The sequence below is a fragment of the Puma concolor genome, chromosome D1 (assembly GCF_028749965.1).
Source record: "Puma concolor isolate L17-30 chromosome D1, mPumCon1.1.hap2, whole genome shotgun sequence".
Lineage (NCBI taxonomy): Eukaryota > Metazoa > Chordata > Mammalia > Carnivora > Felidae > Puma > Puma concolor.
This window is the reverse complement of record NC_141676.1, coordinates 46,223,308-46,247,401: the sequence shown is the minus strand read 5'-3', so window position 1 is coordinate 46,247,401 and position 24,094 is coordinate 46,223,308. Positions and strand designations below refer to the sequence as shown.

Below are 24,094 nucleotides of genomic sequence, written 5' to 3'. Positions count from 1 at the left end.
ATTTTCTGATTCTGCTCTCCTAAACATGGCCCCTGCCCTGTGCCTAGGGGCCTCATTCTCACACAGCTACCATCATTCCCTCTGGCCTTGTTGCGTGAGATCTCCTCTTAGCTTTCTCCTCCTTTCCTTTGCATCTGATTTCTTTTTTTTTTTTTTTTAACGTTTATTTATTTTTGAGACAGAGAGAGACAGAGCATGAACAGGGGAGGAGCAGAGAGAGAGGGAGACACAGAATCCGAAGCAGGCTCCAGGCTCTGAGCCATCAGCCCAGAGCCTGACACGGGACTCGAACTCATGGACTGCAAGATCGTGACCTGAGCTGGTCGGACGCTTAACCGACTGAACCACCCAGGCGCCCCCTTTGCAACTGATTTCAAACACCGGGCCTGATCTGCCCAACCAGGGCAACCCTGATGGTTTCAGCACATATGCTCACATATCTGCCTTCCGTTTACTCCTAAGATTATATCCTCAGCCCATTCCATGTGGCTCCCTAGTTTTGATCATGCTCATTTAAGATGGCCACATAGGGGCGCCTGGGTGGCACAGTCGGTTAAGCCTCCGACTTCAGCCAGGTCACCATCTCACGGTCCGTGAGTTCGAGCCCCGCGTCAGGCTCTGGGCTGATGGCTCAGAGCCTGGAGCCAGTTTCTGATTCTGTGTCTCCCTCTCTTTCTGCCCCTCCCCCGTTCATGCTCTGTCTTTCTCTGTCCCAAAAAATAAAATAAAAAACGTTGAAAAAAAAATTTTTTTTAAGATGGCTGCATAATATTCTATTGAGGGAGTGCCTTCAATAAGCCATGAGTTTGTTATGGGGCATTTCACTTGCTTTTAATTTTTGTTCTTTCAGCTAATGCTACATTGGCCATCTTTGTGTATTGCAGAATGATTTTATTACGTTGGCATTTATCTAGCTAATGGCAATGGCCCAAGATCACACAGAGAATCAGAATTTCTTTTTTCAAGAAAAATGTCGTGAAGATATATTTAAAATTTACTTTAAATGCTAGGAATGTTTTTGTTGTATTTTCCACGAATGAAGAAGCAGGGTAACAGTAATGTGAAATGAGATATAAGTGAAAGGCTGTGTATTTACAAGTAATACATGACTTGTTGTTTGTTCCTAAGTGTAGAGGTGAGCCAGTATACTCTCTTAAGGAGTAATTTATCTGCTCAAATTGAGGAATTCTGTATCCCTATATTTTTGATGCTTTGATTAAAACAGTGGAATAAACAGTGATCCCTTGTTCACGATGTTTTTAAGAAATCCCCTACACCTGTTGGGATGAGCACTGGGTGTTGTAGGGAAGCCAGTTTGACAATAAATGATATAAAAAAAGAAAAAAAAAAGAAATGCCCTAAAGCAAGAAAAAGTAAATGGGATTTTTGAGGGGGGAAAAAACCTCCAATGTCTCCTTAAACCAGAATGAGCCTGTCAGGAAGTGCTCCCAGCAGTGGAAGCTAAGATCGTCCAAGACCATCCTGCTGTGGAGCCAAGTGGAAGCAGGTTGCAAACTTGCTGAAACAGTTTGGTTTTTTGTTGGTCATAAGGAAATAACCAGAATGAAACCAACAAACCAGTGTCAATGACTTGGTTCTGAGTGTTCTTTTTAGCCTGGAATCCATGTGGCTTTGGGGTGACGGGGAAGGCTTCCTCTGCCCAGATGATCTGTCGTTGCTGTTTCAGTCTCTGGTTGTTGATTACGTGGACCATTTCAACCGGCAAATGTCAGCTGAGCTGCCGGGAATAAAAACTGCGGAAGAAAACACCCAGTGCCCCCTTGTTTCTGAGGAGCCTACGAACTGGGAGTGGGAAGGACAAAACAAGTCTAAAATTGGTGGTCCTTCACTGGAGACTAAGAAGAGAGTCCTGGGGCAGTCAGCTCTACTCTGTTAGAGAAGAGAGAGGGATTCCATCTCCTCGGGAGGCTAGGGCGGGGACGGGGGGTGTCAAGAAAGGTGTTATGGGCGGGGGTGAGGGGGGGTGGGGGGGGGAGTTGCTGTTGTCAGCACTAGAAAGGACTGGCTGAGATGCGACTGGACAGTCCCAGCAAAACAAAAAGGCTGACAGAGGAAATGGAGGTGGAAGGACATGGGGATATGTTTGGGGTTTGGCTGAAGCAGTGTTGCTTTAGGGCGTGTATCAGATGCCAGGCTTGGGTCTAAGCACTTCCTGTATATTAACTCATCTAATCCCTACAGTGACCCAAGGGGGGGCGCTACCATTGCCTCCATTTTACAGATGAAGAAATAGACATAAAGTAACTCATCAACTGCCCAAGATCGTCCTGCTGTAGAGCCAAGATCAGACCCAGTTGGTTTGGCTCCAGAATCTCTGTTCCTAACCACAAAGCTGCCACGCCTCTGATATAGGGGGAGAACAGACACTAGAACCAGAGGCTTGGAGTGCCAGTGATTAGGGGTACCGAGGTGGGAGAGGGGTCAGAGTGGAGATGAAAGGGATTATAGGGTGGGGATGGGGGAGTTTGCTGAGAGCCGAGGGGCCACAGGAAGAAAGAGCTTCTTGGGGCGGTGGGGGTGGGGTGGGGTGATGCTTTGTCTACAAGGCCCAGCACTGCAGAGTTCCACGAGGTGAGATCTAAGAGCAGGTCTGATCCAAGGTCTCCACGGGCGGGCCTCTGGAGACTGCACCGTGCTGTTCATTCTGGAGGGTTCTCTATTTTGAAGATGGCGAAGCAGGCACAGGCTTTGGGTATCATTAGCCGTGTCCTCGTGTGGGTAGGAAGAGATGAACATGACAGAGAGGGGCAGATGAGAGCTGGCATTGCTAATTTGGTAAACCCGGTGGCTCTTCTGCAGCCTAATGATGTCTGAAAGCTGTTTTCTATGCCGAGGCCCAAGCGTGACTCCCTTATCTGAATGCTGTAGCAATTGCTATTTTTCCTAGGAAATTGGGCCCATGTGGGCCCTGTGTGTGGTTTATTTGAGTTCCATTTTTATAACCTTATTACCTTGTCCCCATGATGCAAGGGGCCTCTCTTTTCTGGAGCTTTGCTGTGAAAATTGTTTCTTAAAAGGTACAAAGTGATCTCTCATCATTTGGGTGGCGTTCTTTCCATAGTAGCACTTTTCTGCAGACTGTGTGCACGCTTTTCATCACCCCTGACACCAGTTGTCATGTTTTTCTGATCGTTGGCAATTTACTGGGATCTTTTAGGCAGTTCTTAAATCTCACTTCCTAGGTGTTTGTCACGATTTCTTCCAGAAGAGTTTGTGCATTTAAATATCCATTCAACTTCTGCTGCAAAGTATGGCTCTCCCGATGACCTTGCTAGGGCCTAACACCCAGTCTTGTCCTCTGGCCTTGAGTTGATAACAACAGCAATTAGCATTTATGGAACCTGAGCTGTTATTAGGCACTGTACTGAGGGATTTATGTAGGGATTTATGTTCACGATCTTAATTATTCCCGGTCTCGATAAAGAAAGTGCTGTTACTTCCGCCATTTTACAGATGAAGAAAATGAGTATTAAAGAGGTAGAGTATCTTGCCCCAGGTTGCACAGGTAATAAATGGCAGATCTGGGCCTCAACCCAGGCCCTCCTGACCTTGGAGCCCATGTACTTCATTCATTCATTCATTCATTCAGTCAGTCATTCAACAATAAGTGATTGTTCATAACATGGCCAGCACTGTTCTAGACCCAGGGGATACAGCAAAGGAAAAAATAAAAAGCAAAAATTTCCTGCCTTTAGTTCACATTCAGATTTGGGGGGATAGAAAACAAAATAATAAAATACACATTATCCAATATGGTAATAAGATTATGGTGAAAAATAAAGCAAGGAGGTTGGCTAAGAAGTGTTAGGAGAATTTTAGAGTAGTCAGAGAAGGTCTCGTTGAGAAGGAGACCAAGCTGTTAGGTTAAGTAGCAAACAAACCCCTGAATCTCAGTGTTATCGACCCAAGAAAACATTATTTCTTGTACAGAAAAATTCCAGTTTGGCTGCTCCTTCTTTGTGGTTACCGAGGGACCCACATTCCTTATATCTTATGGCTCTGCCCTCTTTAAGGCCCTCAGATTGCTTTCCATTCAGCTGGAGGATGAATAAGAAGAGAGATGGTCTTGTGGGGAAGTTTTTGTATTTTTATTAAATTTTTTTTAATGTTTATTTATCTTGAGAGAGAGAGAGAGAGAGAGAATCCCAAGCAGGCTCTGCACTATAAGTGTAGAGCCCAATGTGGGGCTCCACCTCACGAACTGCAAGGTCATGGCCTGAGCCGAAATCAAGAGTCTGATGCTTAATTGACTAAGGCACCCATATGCCCCTTGTGGAGAACTTTTTATGGGCCAGTCTGGAAGGAGCACACATCTGTCCCACCCTTTGGTGAGAACTCAGTCACATGTTTACTTCTAACTACAAGGGGCTGTTGGGAAATAGAGTCTAGCCATGTGCCCCCAAGAAAAAAGAAATGGGCTTTTGTGAACTCGTACCATAGTGTATACTGTAGCGAATGAAGTGAAGAAGTGAGTTGTGTGTTTAACTGGGGAAAGAGCATTCGGGCATAGGAACAGCAGGGTAAAGATGGCCAGGGTGGCTGGAGTGCAGTGAGGAGAAGACAAGGAGGGGGGTGGTAGGACAGAAAGCAAGAAGAGGAAAGTCCACATGGCAACGAGGAAGTGTGAGGAGACCAAGTTGAGAATGAGGATTCTAGCTTGGGCAACCAGCTAAGGCTGGGAAGACCAGGAGGAGTCTATGATGCAACAGAACGGGTGCCTTCCAGGCATTTTAGAGCACATCTGGAAGACTGGACTAACTGTGCTGTCCTTCAGGGAAGCCTCCATAGCGTTAAAGGTCTGGCTGCTGTGTAAAAATCCAAGGAGCACACATTCCAGGCAAAGAGAAAAAACAGATATGGGAAAAACACAGATATGGGAAATTTATATGATGTGCCTGTTGGGACTCCTGCTAGTGGAGGCATAAACGGGGAGTTACTGGTTCCGTAGTCGGTCAGGATGCTACAGGAGTTCACAAAAGGAAGGGGTTCCAGAATGGGAGTTGATGCTGCCGTCTGGCTCCCTGTCTGCTATTCTTTGTATGTTGGCATCAGTCTTTCCTACTGCAGATGGACCGTGCTCCTCGTGGGGGCACCACTGCTGACAGACCCAGTCCAGCAATTGCAGTGAAGGGACAACTCCTTTCTCTGCATCTATATGTCAGTTCTAGAGCAAGTCTCTGCCTGGCTTAGGTTGGATGTTGTGCCTGTCATTGCAGCCAGGGAGTGGAGTAGTCTAATCGGGCTGGACCATTTGCCCACCCTTGTTGGGGCCTTCATGGTCTTTTTTAAGAAGGCAGAAGAAAAGCATCTATGGAAAATAAAAAAAGAGTCTTTAGCATTGTTTACTGTACTATGTTTTGAAGAATTTATGGTACAACAAGGTAGGAACTCTTTGGGGAGTTTTAAACAGAGGACTTGATCATATTTAGGTTTTATTAAAAGTCATTACAGACACTGTGTTTGGGTTTGTGGTTGGAAATAAATGAGTAGAGGTTAGAAGGTTGCCACTGTAGCTCTAAGGAGAGCCGAAGAGACCTGAGCCAATTAAAGCCCTTAGTTGTGTCATTTGGACTTCACCTCCAGCCGCCCCACCGGTAAAGAGGAGTGGGAGAAAGTCTAGAGACAATGAGGCAACCAGGGCTTGGTGACCAGCTGGAGGAGGCAAGAAAAAGAGGGGCTTAAGGAGGATCCCCCCACCACCACCACCAAGGGGGGGTAATAACTATTCTCCAGAAGGCTAGATTTATCTTTGGAAACCAGTTATTAAGTGGTAGCAGACTTGACATATCTTATGTGCTTCTTGAGAAATGTGAGTGCTGTTGGCTTTTTGTGGTGCCTCGACTGGAAAAGGAAGCTGACTGATTGTATTTGTCTCCCTTTAAAGTTTCCTTTCTTTTTGCAATCAGATAATAGGAGCCACAGCCAGGACTGCCATTTGACAGATGGATGGGAGCTGGGCCCTGGCCCGAAGACCTTTCCTCCCCCCATGCCTGCCCCTGGGCCTGCAGGTCTACTTTATAAACATTCATCTCCTTGGCATTGGCCTTGCCAGGAAGGCTTTTCAGGATTTTAAGCAAAGAAATGACCTGTTCTGACTTATGTTGTGACCAGTTCCCTCCTGTACTGGGAATAGACTGTGGATGGAGGGAGGAGTGTGTTACCAAGAGCCAAAGCCCAGGGGAGGGGTGGGGGGCAGGCACACCTGTGCAGGGGCTGTTGTAATCAGCTATGTTGGTAATGGTGGAGGGGGTGAGAAATGGTCATGTTCTGAATGTATTTTGAAGTACAAACCAATTTTGGTGAGGATTGGATATGGAGCAAGAGAGAGGAGACAAGAATGACTCTATAAACGTTTTGGCCTGGGCAACCTGACGAACGTTGTCTTTAGCCTGATATGGGGAACACTTGGAGGAGCAGGTCTGGGGGAAGGCCAGGGGTCGGCACTGGACATGTTAAGTTTGGGACATTGAACATGACTTACACAGAGCTCCTATTTGACATCTTACTTGAAGCGGGCAGTTGGATATATCCTACCAGTCAGGAGTTAAAGGAAAGATCCGGGCTTGGAGAAAAATCTGGGCATCCTCAGCATACAAATGGTATCTGAATCCCTGACATTAGGCGAAATCACCGAGGGGTGACTGAAGGCATACAGAGAAGAGATGAGAATGAGGCCTGAGCCCCGGGACACTCTGACATTGAGAGGCAAGGAGAGAAGGAAAAACCAGCAAAAGGAAAGAACAGCCAGTGAGAAACAGCAGGCAGAAAACAAGAGTGCTGTCCTAGAAGCCAAGTGAAAGGAGTCGTCAAGCAAGAGGGAATGGTTTACTGATATCAAGAGCTATAAGACAAAGACTAAGGCTTGCCCGTTGGGTCTGGCAACATGGAGGACAGGCCAAGTGCATGTTCTGGACCAGAGCTTAACCTCTCAAAAGAAGTCACAGTTTGCCCACTGAAGAAGAACACAGTTGTGCAAAACAGGATTGCTGTAGATTGAAAGAAATCCAAGAACGATGAAGACAGTGCCATGGGCGTCTAGTGCTATGGGACAGCCCTTCTGGCTTTTGTGAGGAGGGTTGAGGTCAGATTCATTCATGTCTTTATCCAGCATTTATTCATTTCACAAAAATATACCGGGTTTCAGAGACTGGGAGTAAGGGTTGGGGGAAAGGGAGAACGTGGAGTCATCATTTAATGGGTATAGAGTTTCAGTTTTGTGGAAAAGAGTTCTGGAGACGGATGGTGGTAATGGTTACACAGTAACACAAACGTGTTAATACCACTGAGCCATATACCTGAAAATGGTTAAGATTATAAATTTTCTGTTATGTATGTTTTAACACACACACACACACACACACACACAAATGAGAGAGAGAGAGAGAAAAAAAAACAACTTATTGGCCCCATCATGAACTTGGTCTGGGACATAGTGTTTGAAATGGATGGCATTTCAATAGGAGATAATTTGGAGGGAAGGGAAGAAGGACCTCCAGCTGGAGGGAATACAGAGAAGGCCTGCTATCAGGCCTGTTTGTCTGGATTGTGGGGTCAGTGGGGGAGGCCACTCGAGCTGAGGCTGTGGACTCAGGCTGGGCCAGTTCGTGCAGGCCTGGCAGCCTGCTTCGGAGTTGGGCTTGCCTTCTTAGATTCTGGAAGCCTCTGAAGGCTCTCTGCCCAGGGGAGTGTCATTCCAAAGGTGTGCATTTAGACCATTAATCTCATGAATCCTTCCTGTTAAGCCATTGCTTATTAAAAGCAGTGGGATTGAGGCATGCCTTTCTATAGGGAAAATTGTGATCAAGCAGAATTTTCAATACCCAGGCATGTGGTAATGAATTAAGTGGGTTGTTTTTCCTCACATTTTTACAAATATTTATTGAAGACTACCTAAATGCCCACAGTGTTCTAGGCAGTGGGGTGAGAGTAGGGGTAAATTTAACAGGCCTCTTCTCTTGAAAAGCCTAGACTCTAGGGACCCCCATTCCTAAATAAGAAATTATGCTCCCATGTGTCACGTGTTGCCATAAATGTCTCGCCATGGGAGAGTTCCATGGGAACTGAGAGGGGGAGGTGCCCGGCTTGCTGGGGACACTGGGGAGGCTTCTTAGGGAAAGACTGTCCAGTGGATTTGAAAAATGAGCACAATTTTCTGGGCAAAGTAACAGAAATGGGCATCCTGAGAGGATGGTAAATCAAAACTTATTGGGGGCTGTAAATTGAAAGACGGTGTATAAATAGCCTCTCTTAAGCTGAATTCTTATTTCGTTGGCTTTAGGTGGTGCTGGCTAGAGTGCACGCATTTGGACCCAAGCTTAACTTTTCAAATGTGGAATCCTAGGCCTTCACTGGTAAGTTTGTTTGATGCCTTCTTACCAAATTATGCTGTTGAGGATCGGTATTTGGAATAAAGGGCAAGAAAGTTATCATTGGCACAGCTCTGTGGAGGTTACCAAGCCTAGACTCTAGAGAAGCCTGTAGTACAGGCAGAAGGGATCCACAGGAGAAGTGAAATTTCACTGTAGGTTTATGAAGTAGATGCTCTGGAGAGGCATCCAGGAGGTGTAAGGCTCATGGCACCCAGGCTCATGGCAGGGCGGGCTTTGGCTGGGTTTTGAAGGAAAAATCCAGAGAAGAGTGAAATACGGTTTTCGGGTTTGAGAAAGTGGGCGTAAGACACAAAGACAGTGGGCTCAGCAACAGACCCACAGGAGCAAGAGCTTCAGAGGAGTCATGGGCCAGACCTTTGGCAAGAGGTGATTGTTCTAGACCAGGGTCAGCAAACTTCTTCTGTAAAAGGTCAGACGGTAAATATTTTTGACTTCATAGGCCATGCGGTCTCTATCACAGCTACTCCGCTCTGCTGTTGTAGCATGAAAGCAGCTATGAATGAATGGGCACTGCTGGGTCCCAGTAAAGCTTTATTTACAAAAACAGGTGGTAGGTAGGATTTGGCCTGTGGGCTGTTGTTTGCAGACTCCTTCTCTGAACCCTGAATGTCAGGCTAAGGCACTTGGACTTTGTCCTGGAGGCAGTGGGAAGCCATTGAGGTTATTTTGGGAAAAGAAGTGAAACGGCAGAAGCGACACGCTAGGACCGTTCTTCTTATAGCTGGACAGGAGGCATGGGGCTTGTTCAAAGGAACAGCAGCAATCTGCGCCTGATGGCATGTGGTTAACAGTGGTGAAAACAGGGGCAAAGGACCAATAGAAGAGCTATTGCAAAGGGAGATCCATAGGATTTACAGTCTTCTTAGACTTTAAGAACAGGAGCCAAAGAAAATGGAAGTTTAAACTTGGTGGTTCACAGTGGCATCATTGGCACATGTAGACATTGGAGACTGAGAGGGGTAGTTGGTGCATCTGGTTTTAGATACACTGAATTCAGGATGACAGTGGTTCATCCACAGGAAATGTCCCGTAGACAGTTGGAAGTTCAGGGCTGAAGCTGGGACTGAGAGGGTTTGGTCTGGAGGTGTGGAAGGGAGGCCGTAGGATTAAATGAGTTCTCCCCATGATGAGCGGAGAGCTGAGCCTTGGGGAATGTGCATAATTCCAGATGGAAGAAAAAGGTAGAAGAGAACCAAAGGCCAAGGAGGAGAGAGTCCCAGGAAGGGAAGAGAAGGGGGCAAGCAGGGACCATGGAGAAGGAAGTTGAAGGAAGGCTGCTGACTTGGTGACACGTTGGTTACAGGTGGCCTTGAGGAACAGGATGCCACAGGAGGAGAATGGGGGATGAGGGCTCCAGGCTGCACAGGGTTGGACATAAATGAGGGATAAAGAATCGAAGACACTAGGAAAATAGACCACCCATAGAGAGTGTGGGCCTTAAAAAAAGGGAGTACACATTTGCATGTCGCAGTTACCTTTTCTTTAGCTCTGAGGCAGGCACAACATGCTGCGACCGGTGCTCTTTTCCTTCTCTGGAGCCAAGCGGTGCTTGGGGGTTTGTGTGCACCCTGGGCTGGTGACTGTGTTCGTATGTGCCCTTGGAGGCGTGGTGCTCATGGCTGTGCCGCAGCTTGCACACGGAACCCAGCCCATGTCTGGACTCCTGCCAGAAGACAAGATGCGATCTGTCGGCGAAAGAGTTGCATTTGCCACAATGGAGGGGAAGAGAGGGTAGACCAGGAGACTCAAATGAGACGTCTTACTGGAGGGTCGGCCCATGTATGGGAGTTGGAGATACGTCCTCAGGTCATCCGGCCAGGTTATCAATTTGTGCTCTGAGCATTTTGAGTGTACGTTCTTTGGTTTGGATTCTAAGTCACATTTGGCTTGGTTTGTGTGAATGTAGCAGTTTGAGATCTGGGCACAAAAGCAGCAGGTGTAAGTGGTTCAGAGCCACCATTTATGGAGCCCTCAGTAGGTCCCCAGCACGGTGCTGGTGCTCTACAGGTGTCGTTTTAGGTCCTCTCTGCAACAGCCTCCAACACGGGGAGTTCGTTTTCTCACGTCAGTAGTGAGGAAATCAGATCATAAAGAGGCTGAGTAACCTGCCCAAGGTTACAGGAGATTTGAACCCAGATCTGACCCCCGGGTGACTCTGCTTCCTGTTTTCTCTCACCTGAGTCTGGAATTACTCCTCCCACTTATGTAGAAGGACTAGGGACGGACTGAGCTATGCGGGTTAAATATTCAGAGCCTAGTGTGGGTGTTTCCACTTCCTAGGAGTCTGGTGAAAGGGTGGAGGAAGTGTGGGATCTCTGCAAGAAATCAAGACCAAACCTTAATAGCTTTAACTGTTTCCCCAGGTAAAAATTTCCTGGGTTGGAGGAACTTGGAGAAGGTTGACAGTCGTGGGCTTGGAAAGGAAATATCACTGGAAGGCATGACAGATTTCAGCCCTAGCTCTGCGGCAATTATAATTGACTTTTTGTTTAAATATTTGGTATTTGTCTCTGCTCACCTTCCACTTTAAGCTTTGAGGGCCGGGTGTTTCCCCCCACACCCCCAGCATCTATCATGGCTTGGGCATGTCCTAGTGCTCAGTGAATATTTGCTGTTTGTAATGAGCCAAGAGGCTTGGGACAAGGTGCTTAACCTCTGTGTGCCAGGCACTGACTCTTGGCACCGTGGCTGTAGAGGTGACACGGCCTCTTGTCCTCATGAGGCTACTCCTGAGAAGATGTTTCTAGTAGGGGAGACAGACAGAATAAAGGTATGAGACGTGGCGTGTAAGGTCAGGCAGGCGTGATCACGCCCTGAAGTAAAATAAAGGGAGAGGGTGGCCAACAGTTTAGTTAGGGTCATCGGAAGGCCCCACCAAGAAATGAAGCAAGACAGTGAGGCTGTTGGGGGAAAAGTCATAATTCTGTTTGAGACTTCTACAGACGTCAGCTGAACTGTTAACACTCCTAAATTCTTTTGCTGGGCCGTGGCTGCTAACACCTAACCGCTTCCATCAGTGAGGACTCCCTTTTCCGGCCCCTCGTCTGTGGCCTCTGAACTGTCTCTTCCCCTCCTCGGGAGGTGCTCCCTCGCCTCGCCTTGCCTCGCCTGCCTCTCCAGGTTCTCCTCCAGCCCCAAAGCCCTTGCCTCCACAGCCTGCTTTGCTAGTGTTCTTTCTTTTGTCCTTAGCTTGGTAGGGTTTTGCTTGGTCCCTTTCTCATCACCGCGAGGATTCTCCCCGGCGGAGCCTGTGCAGTGCTCCTTTCTACCCTGCAGTGATCCAGAACTACATATCCAGCACAGAACCTCCTCCTAGGCTGCGCTGCTGGCTGCTGTCCACTGCCCGCGGGCACCTCGGGCCCATCCCTGCCCCGCGGCCAGGTGCGTCTGTCTCCCTGTGTCACCTGCCGTGCCTGGGACTGCAGCCCCAAGTTGCGTCTCCTTCACGAGTCGTCCCTGGCTTTGTCCTTTCCCTCCGCTGTCCTGTTCTGTGGGTGACCATCCTAGTAAAGAGGGTGCCTTCTCACTTGTCCACTCCCTTCTCTTCCCTCCCTACTCCTTCCCTTAGGACTCATCATTTGGATTTCTTTCAAAAGCCTCTTAATTGCTCTTCCTGTGTCCATTTTTGTCCTCCCTCATTCCACCCCCACACTCCTTATCAGCATGATGTTTATAACTCACACATCTGATCATGGCTTTCTTCTGCTTAAAGCTCTCCAAGGGCTGCTTATTGCTTGCAGGATAAAACCTAAGCTCCTTGGTAGGCCTGCAGGCTTTCATGATCTGGCCTGTGGGCACATTCCTCATGTATTTCTAACCTCGGCCCAGCCTCCCACCAGCCATCACCTCTGGGCCCTCTGGGGAATGACCTGCGCCCTGCTCCCCATTTCAGTAGCTCAGTTCAGGTTTCCAGTCTTCCGGACACCTTCCTTCCCCCGTTGCTCCTCACTGTGACCTGGGGACGACCTTCCTCCTGTCTCCCACAACACCCTGCATTTCTCTCTTCCAAAGTGCTTATCAGCACACTGTTGATTTACTACTTGTTATGCTCAGTAAACTGAGCTCCTTAAGGGTGGGGACCACACATGCGTGTGCGCGTGTACACACACACACACACACACACACACACACATACACACACACACACACACACACACACTCTTGGTTCTCAGTACCAGCATAGTACATCCGGCTCAGGAAGTGTGTGTTGAAGTAAGGATAGTAAAGTCTGTTTGCACAGACTTAGAATGTGATCAGATGTACTTGAAATTGGAGGTTCATCGGCCATGGCGTTGGGCAGAGCCACCCGCCTGTCCCCTCAGCTTTGAGTGCAGGAGGCATTGCTCTGGGTGTGGGTGTGTGGCCGCCTGCTGTGTCTCCCGGCATGCTGGGGCCTCAGGAATGTAACTTCCTTACATTCGTTGCCCCTGACTTTCAAAAAACTCCCTTGTCGATGGAACAGTAACAGCAATTCAAAATGAAAAATAACCCATCAAGGAATGCTCAGGAGTGAGGTCTGCCCAGCTTCAGCCCGGGTGAATCCCAGATTTCCTAAATTAGCCAAAATGACGATTCTTGCTAACCGCTGACAGCTTTTCTTCCCCATCACCTAGCTGAGAATACTTGTCTGGCTAGGGGGTGAGGGCAAGCTAGCAGTCCTTTGTGGACACACCCGGGGGCTTCTTTATCTGCCCTTGGAGCCCTGTAAAGTCCTCGGTGAACACCGACGAGTGGCGCAGGAAGAGGCTCAGACCCCGCAGATGCCAGGTCAGCGTCTGTACTCCCCATGGGAGCGGGCACAGCGCACCCGGGCGCTAGTCAGTACGTGCTCGTGTTTTCACGCGGGGCCATCGGCTCAACGCTCGTTTCGTCCTCTCCACTTCCTAGTTTTGCCACAGACCTGGGGAATTGTACTGAACGTGCAGCTTTTGCGTGGGGGCTCACGGCAAGCTGGGAGGGCTTCCTAGAGGAAGTAGCCGTTCTTACCATGGAGGCATCCTGCTGACCAGGGTGCTCCAGCTGGCACTTGGAGCTGCTGTCCTCATCCGGAGGTGTCCTCAGGGACTTTTTAAAAGCTGCCCGCCGCATGGATGCATTTTCCTTTTGGTTTATCTGGTCCATGCCCACTCTGTGCCTTCAGACCTCCGCTGATGTGCCGCCTCCTAGGAAGCGTCCGCTGACCTCCCCGATAAGAAACCTGGGTCTGATCGTCACCATCACCGTTCTCGTCACATACCGCTTACGGCTCGCTGGCTGTTTGGCAAGCCCAGGCAGAGTGCTTGGCGGGCAGGCACGTGGTGGCAGGGCCTCGGCAGGTGTTGGCTGCGGCAAGTGTCATCATTATGATCCCACACGCCCCCTCTGAGGGGACTGAGGCCCAGGTCAACACGGGACATGTGAGCGGGGGTTTGCCACATGTGCTGACCAGGTTGGCGCCCTTCCCCTTCCCTCCTGCACCGCGGTCCCTCTGCCATGCGTGCCCGCAGCCCGCACTCCCGCTCATTTGCAGTGCTCGCCACAGAGGCCGGTTTTCGTTTACTTGTGTGGTTGTAGATCGGTGAAGGTTTGCCCCTCCGCTGGGCAGCCCGGTGAGCCCAGGACTGTGGGGGTCTGCCCTGTAGGTAGGTGTGCCACACGGACTTGCCCCACAGCCTGCCTGACGTCCCGCTTTTTCTCCCTGCCCCCTGCAGCACGGGCATCTGGCGAGATGGGCCACAGTGGCTCCCCAGGGCCCCCACACGCTTTAGCCGGTACCCCTCACCTGTTTCCATGTCAGAGCCGCTGTGCTGAGGGTCTGTGCCTCGCTGGGATGCCTTTGTCTCAGACCCCCAGGACCACTCCTTTTGCCTTTTTCTCCACCTCCTCCCCCTTTTGTAAGGAAGTGGACCCTGTTCTCCCCTTAGGATAGAGCCAGCACCTTCCTATGGCCCTGCACACACTCTGGGGATGGCTCTGACCACCGAGGGCCATCGTGATCTGTGTGCCTGCCCTCCTTGTCCTTCTGGCACCCCTGGGGACCAGCCGTGGCGTGGTGTCTGTGGCAGGGCGGTACCTGGCATCGTCAGGGCTGAGGGGTCTGTGGAATTGGGGAAGGGAGCACAGAGGTTACCGCCTTAAGGGCAGCTGCTGGACGATGCAGTTTGCATGTACGTGTACCTGTGTTGGTGAGTATATGTGTATGAACGGGCTGTGTGTGTGTTTCTTGCTCCGTGTTTTTGTTTGCATAATTTATCCTTGTGCACATTGGAGACAGTGTCTCCCTCTTTCACGGGTCTGGTATGGGGCCTCGAATAATAGATATTTCATAGCCGTTGGCTAAATAAATATTTTCTCCTTTCCCAAGCTGCAGGCGCCTCCCCTCTCCTCCACCCGCCTCTTTGGTACCTCAGTGACCGTTTCACAGGGTTGTTGTGACTTGTCAGCACCCGCTTGCCAGACCCTATTCAGACAGCGGTGACGTGAAAGCCCCATCTAGACCCCAGCAGGCCTGGCTACCCTCCTTAAGCTGGCAGCGAGGAAGCCGGTCCCCCAGGGGCACCTCACCAGGCCTCCGGGGCCCTGTAGGGCCAGGCTGGCTGAGCCTGGAGTGATTCATACCAGTTTTGAGTGGGAAAAATAAAAATAAAAAAAAATGGCTTCTGACCAAGTAGGGAAAGTGGGTGTGGGGGAGGAGCAGCAGAAGGACCCTGGCCACGCCTTGGGTACACTTGCCAGCAGCAAATTGAGATTGGCTTAGAGCACGGGCCCCAGCAGACCTGCTTCAGTATTTCAGCTCTGTGCCTGCTGATGGTGTAACTTAGACTGCCCACCCAAGTTCTGTAGGCCTCGGTTTCCTCCCCTGCCGCACGGGATGGTGATCCTCGTGATCACCTCTGTGAGGCTCGTGTGAAGGGGAAATGAAAATGTGCTTAGCCCTGGCATGTAGCAAATGCCAAATAATCTGTTATCACTGTCGCTTTTGAAAAGTAGTGTCATTAGCAGTAACTGTAAGACGACTTTGGACGAGATACAAAGTCTACGATGCAGTTAAAGGCTCCGAGGAGTGAGCTAGTGCTTCAGAAAAGCGCTTTGTGAGTTGCAGTTTATGTGCAGATATTGTTATTAGCACAAATATAGCTGTGACTTTTTTGGCTTTGGGAAAAATGAGCACAGTTTTCTGATGTTGACTCTTAAGTCTTGGTTGAGTTTGGTTTTGGTTCTGGAGGGAGATTCGTCAGGCCTCTCTTGGAATCTTGCCCAGAGGCTGCATGACCCACACTGGTGCTCCCGGATGCCGAATGCCTGAGTGATACCTAGCATCTGTACTTGATGTTGTTATTTTCAATGTCCTACGATAAACATAGTCGAGTAAGTTCTTGGAGATTCATTGACAGTAAATTGTGGAAATTTGCTCTGGACCTGGGAAGTTCTCCCTCTCAAGTGCTTCATGCCTGGTATAGCCAACAAATTTTAACAATTTCTTCAGAATTTGACCCAGACAACTACCATTGTTTCCTCAAGTACATTAGAAATATTTTCTTACTTATCAAACACTTGACTCTCGTTCCATATTATTTGCCTGCCTCCTCCCATCCTTCTAAAAATTAAATTGCACAAAGATGACCCATTAAGAAAATGTAGATAGTTTCAGGCTGAGGTTGAGAACTTGATTCATGGGCTGCATCTGGCCGGCAGATGTATTTTGTCAGTGCTCACGAGATTGTAAAACTTTGGAATATGTGGCCAACACTTGACACGTGGTAGATATTGTCTAGAAATCTGGATTTCTAACCTGCGTGAAAAATCGGAGGTCTGATGGCATTGGGGAAGAGTGGCGGTCCCTCCTCCAGTGGCTTCTCTGGCTTGCCCAGCCCTGCCCAGCTGCTCACCCTTACCCACCCTTGCCCAGCCCTGCCCAGCTGCTCACCTGGCCTGCAGGTCACGGACTGGGCGGTCTCTCCTAAACGTAACCCAACACCTCGTAGACACTGAATTGATTTAGGATTATTTTGTTTCATCAGCAACTTTGGCCATAGATAGGAAGGTTACTTCACCCCATAAGCTGGGATTTTATGAGAACCCAAGTGACTGTAGTGTTTTACATAGGCCCGTTTTGGATTTGGGGGAGTCACCGTCTCTCCTCCCCGTGGGATTTCCTCATTAAGCAGTTTTTAAGAACTCTTCAGTGGAGACTCAATCAGTCAACATACAATGTTGGGTAATGCAGGATATCAATTTTGATGGCCCTTATTTAAGAGAGGCTGCCAACAAGTGAACTTGAATTCAGTAATTTATGATGTTATAAAATTTGACTAAGACACTTAGTCCTTTTTATTAGCCAGCTTGTTGAAATAGTTGTAATTTGGTAGAATTCTTATTGAAATAGCTGAGGGATTTGAGATTCTCAGTCCTGGAGACGATCCCCACCTGTAGTCTTTTCCTAGGCAAGCCCAGGGGTGTGCACAGGGCCGGTGGCCACAGGCAGAGATGGAGAGGCTGTGCTACGTCCCGGGGTGCTTACTTTAGGGGAGTGCTTGCAAGCACTGGAATTTTAAAAATTATCATCGTTGTATGACCTTTGAGGGCTATTTTTGTTTGTTTTTGTCATCACAAAGGAGTCTACACTTGTAGCAGATTCAGACAACACTAAAGTGCACTCGCATGAAGGAAGGAAGTCTTCGTGACTTCTCCACCTCCAGCCTTCTCCACCGATGGGCAGTTGAGACTTTGTTGGGTATAGTCCTGGACTTTTTCATTCGCTTGTGTTCCTTCTACCTCCTTTGCCCTTATCTCCAACATACGCACTTTCACTTTTGTTTTGTAAAAATGGAATTTCTCTATTTGTACCATCCTGTAGCTCTCCTTTCAGTGGCCGACTGTCAGTGCTTATGGTCATCTTTACAAGTCGCTACGTACAGGTAGAAGTGCCTTATGTTTGGCAGCCGTACTCCATGGTATGGATACATTTCAAGTTTGTTTAATCGTTCCCGTGCTGGTGGACACCCAGGTTCTGATCTTTTGCCATCGCCATGGCTGCTGATGTGGGAATTGTTGTACACGCTTGTGAACTTTTACATGAGATTTTCTGTGGCATAGGCACCAAGAAGTGGGACTTCCAACTTAAATAGTTTGAATTTAAAATTTGAAACAATACAGGGGCGCCTGGGTGGCTCAGTCGGTTAAGCATCCGACTTCAGCTCAGGTCATGATCTTGCGGTCCATGAGTTTGAGCCCTGCATCGGGCTCTGTGCTGATAGCTCAGAGCCCGGAGCCTGCTTCAGATTCTGTGTGTCCCTGTATCTCTACCCTTCCCTTGCTCATGCTCTGTCTCTCTCTCTCTCAAAAATAAACATTAAAAAATTTTTTTAGGGGCGCCTGGGTGGCTCAGTCGGTTGGGCGGCCGACTTTGGCTCAGGTCAAGATCTCGCGGTCCGTGAGTTCGAGCCCCGCGTCGGGCTCTGTGCTGACTGCTCAGAGCCTGGAGCCTGTTTCAGATTCTGTGTCTCCCTCTCTCTGACCCTCCCCCGTTCATGCTTTGTCTCTCTCTGTCTCAAAAATAAATAAACGTTAAAAAAAAATTTTTTTTTTAATTTTTTTAAATAAAATTTGAATCAATATTGCTTAATTGCTCTCCCAAAAGGCTGTACCAATTCATGCTTCTCCCAAGAGTATCCAATTATAACTTTAATTATCTAGCTTTCTTTCTTTCTTTTCTTTTCTTTCTTTCTTTTCTTTTTTTTTTTTTTTTTGCTTAAACACTTAAAACTTTAAAAACTCACAAATATGCCATCAAAATGATACGTTTGTCTTAGTCTATAGGTTTAATTAAATGATTTTCATATTTTGATTTTGGTGATGGTTATCATCCTGCATGATGACAAAAATGTTCCTCAACTGTTGTAGCCAATTGTTAACTACTTATTTAAGGGCTGTTGTTGTGCCCGGTAGCCTTTGGAAGAGGAGGGCCAAATCACAGCTTCCTGTTCCACAGCTCTCCCAGCGCTCCTGTGTTCTCCCTTGAACCATCGGTACGGAGGCCAGCTCAGCACTGAAGGAGCTGCACCCGGGAGTGCCGGGCCTTAAGCCCAGGACGCTTGGGGAAGGGGGCAGCAGGTGATGTGGTGAGGTACCCCACGATTCCCAGCACCCCTTCTTTACATCTGAACGCCGTTTGACATGGACAGTTTCTTCCCACATGTGTTTTCTCATAGCGTCCCTACGACCTCCCTTTGAAGCAGGCATTCTCCTCCTCCCCCTGTTTATATCTGGGGACACTTAGGCCCAAAGAAGATCTGACTTACTGAGTGTTGCACAGCTGGTAAGGAAAAGTCTCTTGGACGCAGGTCCTCCAAATGCAGTGGAGTCAGACCCCTGTGAGGCTGAGATGTAGCTTTGGGCCTACAGCGCACCATGGAAGTTTCCTTTACAGGGCTGGGGCTGGAGAAAGGACAAGGAAGTGACATTCCCAGATGTCCTGTGGTCACTTCTGTCCCCAGCTTTCTCCCAGGAGTGCTAACACTTAGGATCGTGTTCTTGAATGCTTCCCCAATGTCTAGAAAGGATCTGTGAATTCTGGACCAGGGGACTTAACTGATCACACGTGGTCGAGAACTGCTGACCCAGAATGTGTCTTCTTCTCCTTAGAAGGATGGGTCTGGGGAGATGGTCAATTTGCCATTTGTTAACTGTATCTGAAATTTAGAATTCTGTCTTCTCCTGAGGCCTCCTCTCTGTCCCTCTGACCTGGTGCCTGGCTTTTGCTAACAGGTTACCCTGTGTTGGTCAAAGCTCCTTAGCACTAACCTCATTATGAGCCTGCAGGGAGATTCGATGTCCAGACCACTTATCCTTTCTGGATGCCTTCAGCTTCACTAGACTCATGCAGGTGGGCTGGTCTACTGAAAACAAGGGGATCTGGAGTCTGATGGACTGAGAATCAAATCCTGGCCTCATCACTTTTACTAGCAGTATGAAACTTTGGCTGTTGACCTCACCTCCCTGAGCCTCAGTGTCTCCCTTCTACAAAATAGGGATAATAATTCCCTCATGGGGCATTTTGAAGAATATATGAATTAAGACTTGGAATGTGCTTCTCAAATGTTCAGCATAGAATGGATACTTATAAATATGAGTCCTGGCTCCTTTTCCTGCTGTAGAGAGAAGGTTCTCCTCTGGGGATGCTCCAACCTGCTGGCTGCTGGCTGGGGATCCTAGGGACAGAGGAAGGCCACCAAGATGAATCATATACAACATGTGCTCTCAGGAATTCACTGTTAGGTAGGGGAACCCATGAGCAGAGACCATGTAACGTGTACATTGTAAGAATCAACTAACAGAGCGAAGATTAATTAACCTCCAGGTGAATGGGGGGGTGGTGGTGGTGGAAGAAATTATCAAGCAAGTAGGGTATTGAAGATTGAATAGGAGCTTGACGGAGAAGAATATACATAATGAATAGGCAACTCTATCCATCAGCAATCAAATGACATTATTTTGTACGTGTATATATATGTTAACTTCATTGACTCTTACCAATGCACTGATCTATTCAAATCCTTTCTCTCTCTCTTTTCCTTTTTCCTTTCATTCTGCCTCTCCTTTTCCCCACCCTGCCTTAAGATATTTCAGCACCTCAAAATTTCTTAAAGGATTTCTTTATGCTTTGGTAAATCCTCAGAGGGTTGATGCTACTTCAGTCCTGCTAAGTTTTTACAAGAGCTTTGGTGTGGCTACCTTTTCGTCCACTCCTTTTCTCTCCAGCATGAGTAAACCTCTTTTGCTTTCTCAGCAATGAACAAACTCCCGGCCATTTGGTGCTGACTGGGTCACTGCCGTATACCCGGGGCATGGGTCACCCCACTCAGTAGCCAGAACAGCTTTGTGAAACAGGGCTCTTCTTTACAGATGAAGAAACTAGGCTTAGAGAGGTCGATGTGCTGGTCGGGGAGCCACGGTTCAACGCTGGGCTTCTTCTCCCTGTCCTGTGCTGCTTTGTTCAGTGTCTCGCACACAGTAGGTGGGCAGCGAACACTTGCCCAGAGGAACGAGAAGGCTGCCACACGCTAGTCCGCTCGGTTCACAGGGCTGGTTCTGTGACCCTCTCCGTGCACTCACGGCGTTCTCACTTGGCTTCCCACCTGTTGATGGGGTCCCAGGATCACAGGAATAGTTGGTACAAAATACAGTTTCCCATTCCCCTCGCTTTTTTTGTTTTGTTTTGTTTTAGTTTATTTTGAGACAGTGAGCACAAGTGGGGAGGGGGCAGAGAGACAGAGAGAGAGAGAGAGAGAGAGAGAGAGAGAGAGAGAATCCCACGCAGACTCCGCACAGTCAGTGCAGAGCCCAACTCAGGGCTCCATCCCACAATCACGAGGTCATGGCCTGAGGCGAAGTCAGGTGCTTAACTGACTGAGCCACCCAGGCACCCCGTCCCTCGCTTTTATTTCTAGGGCACTTGAGAGCAGATAGGTTGGACTGTTAAAACTTTGTGCTCGGCTTTGCCTGTGCCCTGTAAGAAATGCCTGGCACCGTGCACGCGCAGTGCTCTAGGAGCCCGGCCCAGGAGTCAGGGACTTAGTGACTCCTCAGTCACAGTGGGTAGCCCCTCCCCAGAATTACATATCCTTGGCACACTGTGGGGTTGAGAGGGTCCCTAAGGATCCTGCCTACAGTACCATCTGCCGGAAGGAACGCAGGCGCTGGATTGGCCAAGACCTGAGTGTGAATCCTGGTTCCCGTCCTTCCCGGCTCTGTGACCCTGGGCAAATCACCTAACCTCTCGGATGCTCGTTGCCTGTGTCTACAAAAGAAGGCAAGTAGGACCTGCTTCCGGGCTCACCGTCAGGAGGACAGGAGTCCACGTACACGAGGGCTGCTTCCTTCCCTCCGTCTCTGACTCCTGAGTGCTTTGGTTTTGGACTCGCTGGGGGTTCCTGCAGTGAGACCCGACACATGTTTCTCAGGTGCGGTGCTCACGACACCTCACCACATCCTGAGATACTCGGCTTGTGGATTTCTCGAAGCTCCCGCGTGCTGTTGGGAAACTGCTCAAAGGCAGATACCGTTCTACCACATTGAGCGGTGGCAGTGCTGTGGTGACACCTGACTTCCCCCCCTGTCCCCTTGTGGACAGCAGTGGCAGTGTCCACCAGCCTGCATGCAGGTGGCTCCTTTGCATCTCTTCACAGAGAGGAGAACTCCGGTCATTTGGCAAACGTTTGCCGTGCCCAGGCCTTATGTTAGGAGGCAGGGTGCATCAGAGGAATAGTCTTGCACTCACTGCCCTCGGGAAGCTCACAGCGAGGAAGGGTGAAAATAGGGGTGACACAAGGCCATCGGGGCACGTGACAGGGCACTGTGGGAGAAGGAGGGGCTTAGGCGCTCTCCCCTGGGCAGTCAGGAGGGGCCTCATAGACAAGAGGTGACTTTTGAGCAAGTCTTAAGGGACTGGTAAGAGTCTACACTGCAGAAGTATGCAGGCAGAACATTCCAGACAGGAGGAGGCCAGAGCCTGGAGGAAGTGACGCCTGGCCGCGTGTCTGGAGCTGGGGCCAACAGCTGGAGGACCTGGTGGTCGTCAGGATGACGACGCCCTCGGACCTTTCTCCGGAGCCCCAACCCGCATACCCGCTGCCCACTCAGCATCCACGCGTTGATGTTTAATGGGTATCCCAGACCCAACGCCACTAAATACAAGTCTTGGTATTTTTCTTCTTAACAGGAGGAAAAAAGGCAAAATCATAACCCTGCCCCTCCCCCAGCTTCCCCGTTTTATGTGGCAGGACCATTTCCCTGGTTACGCAGGCCCAACATATTGGCATCACCTTGAATCCTGCTCCAAACCTTGCACTTCACGCTGTCTGCGGACAGTTCTTGACAGGTTTCCCATCAGAGTGCAATCTGAAAGCACCTCCCCTCCCTCCCCTCCTCCAGATGCCCCCCATCTCGCAGCAGATCTCCCTGCTTCCGCTCGGGCCCCACTGCTGCCAGTGCTGCGCACAATCAGGCAGAGTGACCTTTTAAAAGGTAAATCAGATGGTATCATTTCCCTGCCGAAATTCTCCGGCGGCTTCCCGGCGTCCTTGGAATAGACCTGCTTGCCATGGCCTGCCAGCCCCTCTTGCTTCTCTGATCTCTCCTTTTAGACCTCTCTGTTTTGCTCACTCCATTCCAGCCACTGTGCCTTTCTTGCTGTTCCTCTTTCTTGCCTCGGGGCATTTGCCCTTGCTCTTCTCCCCCCCGAATCTGTCTTCCCCGACATCTCTGCCTGGCTCACCTTCGCGGCACTCTGTTCTCCGTTCAAATGAGGGCCGGAGAGGAACAGACTTCTAGTCACCGTGTTCAAGGACTAAAATGCGCTGTCCTGCCCCACCCTTTAACCGATCCCTCGATCCTCTCGGCTTGCCTCATTTCTCTTTATTAGCATCCGTTGTTACCTGACTTCTGTATCTGTTTGTCTTCGTTAGTGTTTGTCTTACTGCCCTAGAATGTAAATCCACGAGGACGGGTGCCTGCCTTACCTGTCTCATTCACCACTCTATCTCCAGGACATAAAACAGAGCCTGGCGCGCAGGAGGTGATCATCACACATTAGATTGGTGAGGGGGAGAAAAAAAATGAATGAATTAATGCAAGTGAAGACTTTGGTGTTTATTCCGTAGGCAGTGCAAATCTAGTAGACATCTTTCAGGAGGTGAGTGACGTGGTCAGCACTTTTATTTTAGAAAGCCAGCTGGTGGCAGTGTGGGGGCTGGACTGTAGGAGGGGGCAGCAGAACTAGTTACAGGCAGTTAATTTGGTCCAGGAAATTGATGCTGTGTCCTGCGTCGGGCTGTGGGAATGGAGGAGAGGGGACCGGTGACAGGGTGTGGGGACCTTTGATCGTCTTTGGTGCCTGTTGGGGTAACTTGGTAGAGCAATTCCTTTCTAAGAAACACAGGGGCGAAGCTGGTCTGGGGAGAGCCTGGCGATACTCCGTGATGTTCTTCTCCCCCGGCAGACGTCAGCCCTGGGATGCACATTCTCTGCAGTGCCGTTGGCTCTCTGAGGAGCGACTCTGCGGCTCTCCAGACTCCCCCGTTCAGTCTTTCAGTAAGAGGGTAGTCAAGATGGCAATGTCAGTGAGGCTGATGCTTTTTCCCACAGACAGGCCCTTTGCTCTTACACACCACAAGCCACACTAAATCTTTGGTTCTCGCTTGCAATGGGTACTTTTCTTCATATTGACTTCCAAAGGAGACTTGCTGTAACAGATCCTCTGCTCTGCCCATGTTCCGGACAGGGTTTACCAATAACCTGGGGATTCGGCATCTCCCTTGCTGCAAACACGTACAGGGACTCTTCTCCCTCGGGTGTCAGAGAGTCGGGTGGTCGGTGGGCATGTATTTGGAGCCCAGGAATAGCCGTGCTGTTTGGCGCTGCCTCTTGAAAACTTTCTTTTGAGGCTTGACTTATTCCTCCTTCCAAAAAGTCCCCAGCCCTCTCCAACTTTCAAAGAAAAGCCTTTCATCTCAGAGTAAACACATTCCTACCCATCCTGCTGCGGTGTCCCTTCTCTGTTTCCGAGAAGATGCCATCCCAGGCTCTTAAGCCTTGGTCCAAAGTTCCTAATCCTGTTTGTCGAACCCCGTGAAGTGAAATGCTGCACCATCTGTATAGCCAGATGCCCACCTCCCACCATCCTTCTTCTCTCTTCCAAAGGTCCA

The 24,094-nt window shown here is 49.2% G+C and overlaps 1 protein-coding gene across 8 annotated transcripts in view; it reads left to right on the top strand.

Annotated features, from left to right (window-relative positions):
• BMAL1 (basic helix-loop-helix ARNT like 1) overlaps nucleotides 1-24,094 on the top strand; it is a 100,248-nt gene that overhangs the window by 21,671 nt on the left and 54,483 nt on the right. For 6 of the 8 annotated variants that reach the window (XM_086677927.1, XM_086677930.1, XM_086677928.1 and 3 more), the window contains exon 2: nucleotides 8,300-8,372. The exons of 1 other annotated variant lie outside the window; for it this stretch is intronic. The gene's annotated coding sequence lies outside the window, so the exon portion shown is untranslated. Of the gene's footprint in view, nucleotides 1-7,083; nucleotides 7,103-8,299; nucleotides 8,373-24,094 lie in introns of those variants that run through there. One more of the 8 variants, XM_086677925.1, reaches the window with a different exon arrangement.